The sequence below is a fragment of the Pteropus alecto genome, unplaced genomic scaffold, assembly GCF_000325575.1.
Source record: "Pteropus alecto unplaced genomic scaffold, ASM32557v1 scaffold13, whole genome shotgun sequence".
Taxonomy (NCBI): Eukaryota; Metazoa; Chordata; class Mammalia; order Chiroptera; family Pteropodidae; genus Pteropus; species Pteropus alecto.
Window position 1 is genome coordinate 8544735 of NW_006434373.1, and position 9925 is coordinate 8554659.

Sequence of the window (9925 nt, forward strand, 5' to 3'; positions counted from 1 at the left end):
GTATTACAGGAAACGTTTTCTTTAAGAAGAAAAAACATATATCCGAAACAGGAATAAAGAATGGTAACAACTACATTCCTATCAATAAATACCTTAAATGGAAAAGAATTAAGTGTTCCAACCAAAAGATGGAGTGGCTAAAAGGATAAGAAAACAAGACCACTACATATGCTGCCTATTAGAGACTCACTTCAAATTAAGAGACACACACAGACTAAAAGGAAGGAAATGGAAAAAGATATTGCTTTGATGGAAGGTATTTAAATCAGACAGAGAAAGATAAACACTATATGATTTCACTTATATGAGGAATCTAAGGATTAAGAAGAACAAACTAATCAAAAACAAACTCACAAATATAGTGGACAATTTGGTGACGGATAGAGGGGAGGGGAGTTTGGGGGGCTGGAAGAAAAGGGTGAAAGGCTAAAGAAGTACAAATCAGTAGCTTATGGATGGTCACGGGGATGGGGAGCATGGCATAGGGAATGCAATTAGCATTAATACATTGGCTAGGTGGAGGGTCAGGGGAGCAATTGGGGGGATCATTTTACGAACTATATAGATGTCTAACCAATGTACTGTATATTTGAAACTAATTAAAATTTAAAAATTAAAAATAAATTAAAAATAAATTTTGAAAATTCTCATCACAAGGAAAAATATCTTGTAACCATGTACGGTGACAGATATTAACTAGACTTAATGTGGTGATCATTTTGCAACATATACAAATATTGAATCATTATGTTGTACATCTAAAACTACTATGTTATGTGTCAATTATACCTCAATTTAAAAAAAGTAGATTTTTTTTGTATTTCCTCACCATTTTATGAGTTATAGTGAGTATCTAATACCTTAAATTCTTTCCCTTTCAGCTTTATTGAGGTATAATTAGTGTACAAAAACTGCATATAATTAATGTGTACAATTTGATAGGTTTGGATATATGTGTACATTTATGTCACCATGACCACGTTCCAGGTAATAAGCGTACCCATTACCTTCAAAAATTGCCTTGTGTCCTTCCTGTCGGTGGGGATGGTAAGAACACTAACATGTGGTCTACCCTCTTAAATTTGTAAGTACACAATACTTTATCATTGACTGTAGGCAGTATGTTGTACAGGATATCACTGGAACTTACTCATCTCATGTAATTGTAAACTTATAACCATTAAACAACTGCTCATGTCTTCCTACTCCCATCCTCTGGTAACCACCACTTAGGTGTCTACTTCTATACCTTCGACTATTTTAGAGGCCTTATGTGAGAAGGCTCATGCGGTATTTGTCTTTCTGTGACCAATTTGTTTCTCTTAGCATATTACCTTCCAAGCCCACTATGTTGTCAAAAATGTAGAATTTTCTTATTTTTTAGGGCTGAATAATATTCTATTGTATGTATATACTAAATTTTCTTTATCCATCTGTTGATGAACATTTTGGTTATTTCCATATCTTGGCTATTAAGAATAATACTGTGAACATGAGAGTGCAGATATCTCTTAGGGATCATAATTTTAACTCTCCTGGATATATACCCAGAAGGGATATTGCTGCAACATATGGTAGTTCTATTTTTAATTTTTTGAATGACCCCATACTGTTATCCATAGCAGCTGCACCATTTAACATTTCCATCAAGAATGTACAAGGGTTCCTATTTCTCCACATCCTTGTTAACATTTATTTAAAAAAAAAATAGCCATCGTAACAGATGTGCAGTTATACCTCATTGTGATTTTGATTATAATTAAAAGCATCCTAATGTCACTACTCTTAAATGAAGAATAATGACCAAAATTAGGCTTCTGTATATTAGAAGTTCATATATAAACTTTTCATTTAACATTATATTATTCATATTTTTGGTGTTTAAAAACATATTTATGAACATAATTTATATATAATGCAAAAGATATACCAAAAATTTTTGAACCATTTCCAATATTTGAACATTTGTTTCTAAGGTTTTGCTTTTATAAGCAATGTTATAACAAGCATCCTTACAAAAACAAACCCTTGACTGCTTCTCTGATTATGCTTTCACAAAAATTCCCATAATTTTGGAATTTCTCAAAGTGCATGAACATGTTTGAGATTCTTATTCAAAATGTATGAAAAAAAGTTCAGATCTGAGTTCTGAAAACCTGAACTTGTGGGAGATAAATGTTCCTGAACTGACAAGAAATAAATATGTAAGCAAACAGACTCTAATTACAGACCTTAGCAGCTAGCTTTTTGAGAGAATTTAAAGGCAAATGGACCAAGGACATTTTTTAGATACTAGAACATAGCTCAGCAGATAGAGTGGAGCACTTGGTAGAAAACAGCCAGAGATATTTCTCACTCAAAGCCTCTGAAAGTAGAGTGTTCTCAGCAGTGGTCTACCCTAAAAATTAATTGACTTTGTGTAAGATGCTTAGAACTATTCCTGACACAAGGTGAGGAATTGAAAAGTGTTTGCTGTTTTGCTCAAATGCTTTGTAATATTTATAACTAAAAATTGGCTCCAGTGAGGAGTCGACTGAAAATATACATGTTGCAGGAAAGCAGGCTGGTGTGGTGCCAAATTTAAAATGTGTTCAGATTTACAATGATACTTCCATTATAATTATCCTCAACAGTAGTAAAACATCTTTAATTCTTTTATCTATATAAACTTTGATTCAATATCTATGAGTATGTATAAGGAAATTCTAGAAAATGTTATACGTACGATGTGAAAAGCAATTCATTTTAGGTTTTTATCTTAGCATTGGTTTTGCAGTAGTGCCACCTTCTGGTTGTAGCTTGCTTTTACAAGCCGGCATTTTGTCCAGATTTCTCCCCCTTTGCTTGGTAAATTGTGATATTGTTCCAGGGGATGCTTGAGTGAGTTGTGGTCAATCAATTCCATCAGACTACCCCTTAAAGATGCTAGTCAATAGGTGTTAGAGGATGAAAAAGCATATAAAATGTAGGAAACACAAGAAAAGTTATGCCAATCATATAAACAAGCCAATAATGTGTCTAAACTTAGAATGCTTCTTTGCTTCTGATTGACCAATTCTCCTTTACAAAGATACAATGGAACTAAATAAGTTGCAGAAGAAGTCAGATGAAATGATTGTGTCCAAAAGGTTCTTTCTCCCTCAAAACCTGGAGTGTACATAAGTCAGAAACTGCTTAAGATCCGTCTTGTGGGCCACTACACACCTGCCAGGTTGGCTTTCATATAAGCATTTCAATGTTGCCGAATTGAAATTTGAGTACATCTAAAGCTATAGTTGTTAAGCCTCAGACCCTCTCACCTTTTTGTCTTTTAAATACGAAGTTAAAATTTGATACAACTGCCTTAGGCATATACAGATTTTAATAAAATCTCTTCCCACTTTTATTTTGGAAAAAATAATGCATTATAGCAATCTGTATTTAACACAGTTATTCCGATTTAATAGTAAAAATTACTTACTGCTAGAGTACGGGATATGTTCAGTTCCCCGTCTCCATTGTTCACTTTCCTCACTCAGACAAGCTTGTAGACGCAAGTGAGAGTCTCTTTGTTATAGGAAAACCTTTGAGTCCTCTCCAATGTATAAAGCTCAAGAACTTTACCACTACACCGTTTTTTGGACCTAGTCACAGAATAAGGATAAGAAACTCCTCACCGCTCAAACTGCTTCTAGTTAACACAGAAGTGGCACTTTATTATTGCAACAATTTACTTGAGACAAACCTCACAATGATCAAGACAACTGAAATTGAGACTCTCAGGCAGAGAATTTCTCGTTTAAATGTCACAAATTCGATGACTGTAGGTGCACTATTTATTCTCATTTATTCAACCTTTCAAAATGTACATAAAGCCAAACCTTCTTATAGCCAAGGCCACTGATAGCTTACTAAATTAATATATGGATGCACGAAATCCTTTGTTGTACTGTGATACTTTTAAGCTATATATGTACTTATACATATATATAATATATATAATGTTATATATATATTATATAATACAGGGGTATCTTCCGAGAGAAAAATGGGCACCAAAAAGACTTAATTGGCTTTTTTGTTTTTTTTCTAAAGTCAAATTTCTCACCAGAGAATAAAGCAGTGTTAAAAGGCCTATTGATCTCACCTGAGGCACACAACCCAAAATATAGTTCTGAATTGATATGTGTGAATATTTAAAAATTGATAGCATTGTTTCCTTTTGTTCCTTCTCTCAATCTGATGATGAGCAAAGCTCTTAAATCACACAATGTCCCCTTGTAAAAACTGTTCATGTTATCTGGATGTCAGTCAGCAAAACCAAAAGTAGATTTCACAGACCAGATCTGGTGGTTCATAAATACAGATTTTCTTCAGAGAACAAAAGTCCTGGGCAGAGTTCCAAACATGGAAGAACCCCTAGATGTCACCGGTTCACCTATGTTTAGACTTTTGAGATCATTAGTCAGCTGCATTATTCATCTCCTACCCAAAAGTATTTCAAGGGCTGTGGCAATTTTCTCCAGCTAAGGTTGATCAATCTTTATTACCTTCAAGTTATAGCTTCCCAGATGCTCAAACTGGTGAAAACTTTTTTACATTAGAAAAATGAGTTGCTTGATTATAGTTAATAATATTGTATTACGTACTTGAAAGTTGCTAAGAAAGTAGATCTTAAATGTTCTCACCACAAAAAAGAAATGGTAATTATGTGAATGATGCAGATGTTGGCTAACTCTAGAGTGGTAATCACTTTGCAACATATAAATGTATCAAATTAACACATTTTACAGCTTAAACTTACACAATGTTATATGTCAATTAACCATTTTCTCTGATCTGAATTCACAAGGTTTTATTAATAATGAATAATAGAGAGACTTAAAGAGATTTTCTTGGAAAATCTCTGAGAACAATCTCTGAGAAAATCTCTGAGAACATCTTTATCAAGCATAGCATGATGAAATGAGTGAAGAGAAAGTGTTAACAGGTTCAGGCATTTGAACTCAGTATGGCTTCCTTAAGCCTTTTAAAAGCCCATAAACTAGATTTTTAAACTGAGGAGAACTACAATTTAATTTGTTCAATTAAATAATCATTTATACCGGAGGAGAGATTTTGTGCTAAGCTCTAATTTACCATAAAAAAAAGAGCCATGTTTAATGTAATTGTATTTCTCTTTAGAATAAAAATTTTTTAATAAGTTTTATCTTTAAAATGAATTATTAAGCTAGTCTCTGGGCTTGCATGTGACTGTAGCTTGTTCTACATGCTCTACATCACTAAATTAGGTTCTTTTTCTGTCATCGCACATCTGATTTTTCCATCTCGCATTGTAATTTTCGAATACTACCTCTGACAATGTTTTCTTCACTATTTCCCACCAATAACTGGTGCAATTTTATACAACCCATAATTTTGTCACCACTAAAATGAACCATCGCACCTGTGATTCTTTACTGGGTCCTTCCAGGACCCCCAGGGCATCATGGCTTTTGTAGATTGGTTTTCATCTCCACCTCTGGCTGTTGGGTCCCACTCTCTGGCTGTCTGTAGCAATACCATTTTGTCTTCTCCTCCACTTTTCCCAGTCCCATCTCCAGCAGATCATGTTGGGTTCCTTTCTCTGTTATAAAAGACAGCCGCAGAGGAATATCAATTTCGATATCTATGCCTGTACTCTACTTCCACTTCGCAGCCAGCCATGGGGTTTGCCTTAATTTAATTTCTGTGTTAACCTGCTTACAATTTTCTCAAAAGCCGCTACTTATATTTGCATTCATTCTGCCAGTCAACAAATACTCCACAAATTTGGCATCAAAAAGCCTTCTGCGAATACAATTTAAATTTAGAAAACGCTTTCAGTACACCATCTCAAGAGACCTGGTGGTAGAATCTCGTGGAATTGAGGCATCCACGCAGTCTACAGGATCAGTTCCCTACTATGAAGACTGTTCAATATCTTTAGATTGAAAAAAATACTGTATGTGTACAGTGATTTTTTTTTTTTTTTTGCACAACTATCAAGGAAAAGTGAATAGATAACATTTCTGAAGAAGTTAGCTTCATCGTAGGAGATACTTCTGATACAGAAAACGGGCTGGAAAAAGTGTTATTTGCAAGGTTTTTTTTTCTTTTAAACATAACACATTGAGATACTTGTAAAGCAGGTTCATAGGTGGGAGTTAGGGGCTCAGAGATGGGGGAGAAGTAATGGAAGCAGGATATAGAACAACTCTATTTTCATTTTAATATTCAAGAAGTATGGTGCTGCCTGAGAAGGAGAGCACAGGCTGTAAGGCCATCATTAGGTTTCCACAGTATGATCTGGCACACTGAGTGGAGGGGAGGAGCTGGAATGGAAGAGTCCTTGAAACACAGAAGGATGACGATGCAATGAGATTTGAATGTGTAATTTTTGCACATGCGCCTTTGCAGACTGTCATCCATGGTTCTTACATCTTCTTCATCTTTTACGGCTTTTCTTTGCTGAGGGATTGTCCTCCCTCTCCCCAGATGTGACCACTTCACTGGATTCCCCAGGATGTGCAGCTCCTTAGTTGAGGACCGAGGAATGCATACTGGAAAGCACACCTTCCACAGCAGATGTCAAGAGCAGTAAAGATTCTTCTTCACTGTTAGGCAAAGCCATGCACATATAATAAACTTTTAGGTTTTCTGAGCAAAGTGCTTGGAGCACAATAAGTACTTCATAAATATTTATGGCTAATGGTTTCTAGGACTTGCATTATGGATCCCATCTTTGCAGCCCACCATTCTGGCTGGAGAAATGGAAATTCTGAGAAAACAAGCCAGCCCTGTATTTCTAAGTATGAATATACCTAAGAAAACAATCGAATATCATACATTTCCTAGCAGACTGCAATTCCCTAATGTTTATGCTGAATTCTGTTGAGCATACATATGTGACGACTGCTCAGACGATTCCCTGTGACACCCCCTCAAATGGGAAGGCATCTGTTTGGTCTCAGTTGGGAAAGTGTGCTAAAAATGTCTTTACTTTGGTGTTAAATCAGTTTATTGGAACAGTGTACACTCCAAACTAGATGTTTCTTATTTTTCTTTGTTAGTAAAGTATTTTACATTTATAATTCATTTCTAAGGAACCAGGGACTTTACACATTGCATTTCAGGTAAGGACATGGTTTTGCTAGCTAAAAATAGTCATTGTTTTAATTATAATGTCAAACGATAAGAGAGGAGAGTTTCTTAACTAAACATTTGAAAAAATTTATTCCTGAGGTAAAAATCACGAGGACACATGGGTATATTAGTTTACCATAAAAACATTTCCCACCATTTACCTGACAACTTACTTCTAAGCAATGGAGAATAATTCAAACTCTTTATATCTTCATAAAATAACTAATTCATTTTGTTTGACTATGTAGCACTACTACAATAAGGGAGCATTAACAGGTCACTTTTTAATGTTTTAGTGATAGATAAAAATTTACTCCTACTTGGTATCTATAATTGTAATGCTGGAGTCTAGTGCTAGATGAGAATATTTTATGTGACGAGAAGAGCGTACATGAGCTAGTAAGTGGTGACATCATAGGTGTAAATGGTAACTAAAATCATAGTGTTGGAAAATGGATATCATGGTAGTGGAAATTTTTTCTACAAGATAGCACTGGTAATCCTCTACCTTTATTTGTTTACTATCATGAGAAAATACTGTGACTTACATTTCATAATGTGGTAGGTGATTTCACTCACTTTGGTGCTCCTGCCAGATTTGAGTAGTTATGATTTTTCCCAATTGGGCAGCTGTGTTCCCTCAAAACCAGATGAGTGTCACATTTCTTAGAGCTGAGATGAGAGTATCATTTGCAGCAGTAAAGTAAGGATTTACAGCGAGAAGCAGAATATTATGGGAGAGTGTGTCAAGATGAGGGGAAGCGGTGGCTGGAGTCTCTGGGAAGAAATGGCAGAGGGAGGCTAATTTGTCTGGTATAGCTGCACTAGAGCACAAATACCCTTTGCAATTTGTGGTGCCTTTGACCACTCTTGATTTCCCCAGCTTCCCTGGGGGTGTCACAATGATGGTGAGACACTCTGGGACATATCTCTGTTGACTGAGGTGCACACAACCAGCCACTGTGTTGCTTAGGAAATATATCAGATTAAGGATGCAATGATTTTCTATTGGTTAGTTAAGAGCTGAAGACCCCAAAGGACTCTAAGGAAGTGCTGACCATACAAGACCCTAGAAGAGAAGAGATTCAGTGAAGCCTGAGGACCAACTGAAATTGGGGACACAAATGTCACCGGGGGTCTTTTTTCAGTTCTTGACTCTGCTTTACTCAGTATGTTGCTTTCATTCTCTCTTATTTTGTACACTTTCTGCACTTGATGGCACACATAGACAGTGACTTCTTGAGTTTTGCATCCACTGGAGAAAGAATGCCCTTTAGTTCTTTCCCACATCAAGTCCAAACTCTTTTATATTTTAATGTTTGCAGGTGGTGCTTAATTTAGATTTCTGGGTCAGACTGTCAAAAATTCCCACCGCCCCCAATTCCATTGGACCAGCTTAGCTCACAATCCATCTTTGAATGAATCAGCTATGGTCAGATGGGTGGGGTCTATAATAACATGGAGCGGCCCTCCCAGCCAGGTGGATGGAGCAGGCTAGCTCCCAGAAAGAGGGAGATGTGCTTCAAAGATGTGTCATGGATTTTGACTGCAAGAATAGGGTCATTTCATCTAGTTACGAGCCAGAAGTCAATTCATCTTTGTTATTATTCTATGAGTGGCCCTAATTGTATTTTCATTGAATTCTAATTTCTCTTTTTTGTTTTACTTGTTCTTACCAAAAGTCATAGTGCATAATAGATGCTAAAAATATTTTTGCTAAATTGAGTAGGATTTGTTTTCATGACAATTCTGATATGCAAATGTACTTAACAACTTTCAAATACTATAGTTGAGAGATATAGAATTAATATTCTAAATTCCCTTTCTACGTTAGTCGTGAAAACTTTATTTTGTGAGAAGCCACAGTCACTACTTTTGTACTTGTTTTATGGACACCAGTGAAGTTCAGAGATTAAGGAGAATATCTACCTACTTCCTTTCTGAAATCAATGGATAAGGTGGCTGTACAAAGTGTGAAGTGGCTATTTTTGTGTTATTCATTGTTAGTTCAGGTGGTATCCTACATTCGGCGTCAGTGTCATACAACAGGGCTCAGAATGAATTACATGATGCCACATCATAAGTCATAAGCTTTATTGGAGAACGGAAAAACAAGGCAGAGTCATCGAGAAGAGAAGATGTGAGTCGTCCATTAATATTTCTTCTGCTATCCCATGAAAGAGATATGAGAGTCCATTGGACACAACATGGCTTTGAGGTTCAGCGGAGAGACTATCTTCCTAGGAGTCTTCCTTCTTATGGGGAAACAATATCTTACAGTTTTTCCTAAATAATTGAAAAAAAGCACAGAGCCCTTTATGTATGTTCAGTGATTGTTAACCACTAGCATCTATGGAGAAATATGGGGCAGAAGCAATAAAAAGGTAAAAACTTATAAGTTAGTAAGTGTCGCCCAAAAAAGTTGCCCCTGATGTTCTTTGGACACAATGAGCTAGAACCCGCTCTCTTCTTTTTCCTTTGCTATGACTTCTTCTCCACTCTCAGGAGCTCCAGACAACCCTCTTTTCCTTTTTTTCTTCCAGAATTAGTGGGCTTGGGTCTCACTCCCTTATAAAACAAAGCTTCATCCTGCTTTCCCTTCTCAATTGCTTGGCTCTTGAAATTAAATGAGTTTTCCTTTTTTCATTTGGAGTTTTTTCGATTAACCTCTTGGGGGCAGCAATCCCTCAGTACTTAATGACATTGTTCCATATTGGATGATGTTAAATTTCAAGTGAATCTGTGTTGGCTTATTTGTTTTGTCTTCTTTATTTGAGGGTGT